Source organism: Apaloderma vittatum, unplaced genomic scaffold, assembly GCF_000703405.1.
Source record: "Apaloderma vittatum isolate BGI_N311 unplaced genomic scaffold, ASM70340v1 scaffold19235, whole genome shotgun sequence".
Lineage (NCBI taxonomy): Eukaryota > Metazoa > Chordata > Aves > Trogoniformes > Trogonidae > Apaloderma > Apaloderma vittatum.
In genome coordinates, this window is record NW_009719046.1 from 36,333 (window position 1) to 38,104 (window position 1,772).

Below are 1,772 nucleotides of genomic sequence, written 5' to 3' on the forward strand. Positions count from 1 at the left end.
ATGGTATGATAATTTAATGAATTATCCAAACAATTTCACCAAGAGCAATGGTACATTCAGGATAGCTAATACAATCCCTGAAATGTGCAACTGGGTCACATCACCACGGCAATGTCCCACTGAAGTGTACAGCACATATAATATGAAGATTGGCCCAGACTAATATTGTAGAGTATCTCACTCCAAATTTTGATAGAAAGGCTAGAACCAAATCTGAACTTTGCATACTGTCTCATTTATTCACAAACATTTGTTTACTTCAGGACTTCATTCCTTATGACTTCTGTTGCCATTGACTTGATTTTCTCATGGCCTTTTCTGAGGCTTCGTGTTTGTTCCCACCAGGTCACCAGCTCCCTTCCGACAGCTTTCTGCTGGGGGCAGCCCCTTGCTTCCGCACTCCCTCCCTTGATGCTGCAGGATTCCTACCAACCTAACACAGACATCAGACAGGCACGTGCAGCTCAGCCCTGCCACAGAAGTGTCCTCACCACAGACCCAAAGCCCTGGCAAACCTCAGCAAGTGGCCAGAGTCCCAGCTCATTGTCACTAGGCCAGTACAGCCCGGTCCCAGAAGCTGCGGCCACCAGAGGAGTTGACTCCAGCTCCCAGTACAGTAGCAGATAAGGTTCTGCTGAGTGACCGAAGATAACTTATGTTTCCAAATATCTGATGTTAATCACCTTTTTAAAAGGTAAAGATAAAAAGTGTTATGAAAGTGCAAAATGTCCTTAATAGTTTTATAGAAATGTCAAGAGACGTGTCAATTCTGCTACTGTTTATAATTATTTTATAATACATAGACAAATGCATAGGGCATCAATGCATATTTTTGTCTTGTTCTGCATCATTCCATCAGCAATGGAAACCTTTGGGGCAAGGGGAAGCACAACAAGGGAGACTGCAAATAAGACTTTCCTTGTGTTGTAAAGCAGACAGACTGCTATGTCAGTTATGTTCTACAGTCAGTTCTGATTTGTACCATTGTGACTACTGTGTAAAATTTTAAGATTCCCTTCAGAGGCACTGGGAAATGGAGAAATTTGCAGGTATCTGCTATCTGTCACAGTTTTTTACAAATGACAGTGACCTGCATGATGGAACCAAGATTGGTATTGTCTTCTTCATATACAAAATGCTTTGTTTTCTCCACTATGAGCCCTTCCTTTGTCTCGACGAAAGTCATTCTTTTCTCAATACTACATTCTCCTATAATATGTGTTCTCATCTGGAGCATTATGAACCTCCCTAACCCTTTAGTATTGGGGATGACAGCATTTCCCCCTTCATATAGTCATTGTTTCATTCCAAAAGTAGATGGAAAAGCCTCAGAACAGAAATTGTGTGAGTTCCAGTTCTTGCTATGTTGAAAACAATACACTAGAAAGGAACTATAGGAAGAAACAGTTCTGCACTACATGGAGACAGACTAGATGAACTGACCTGATGACTGGATGACCATCCCGCTCTAATTTCTAGTAGTTTATTATTTACTCTACACATTCTCAGGCTGAAAGGAAGGACAGAAGACCCCAAACAAAATAACTTTAATGCAGATCTACTGCATAATAAAAAACACCCTGTGTTGCTCACAGCAGCCACTGACTTCTTTATCCCAAGCACGCTACTATTCATGCAAAATTTTACTTCTCTGTAGAATTTTTTAAACCCTTAGACATATAAAGCAACAGCTTTGAAAAGACAGAATTACAGTCAATTTACTAGGTTACGTCAATATCTATTTTCCCCCCTTATCCCTCATATAAGAGCAA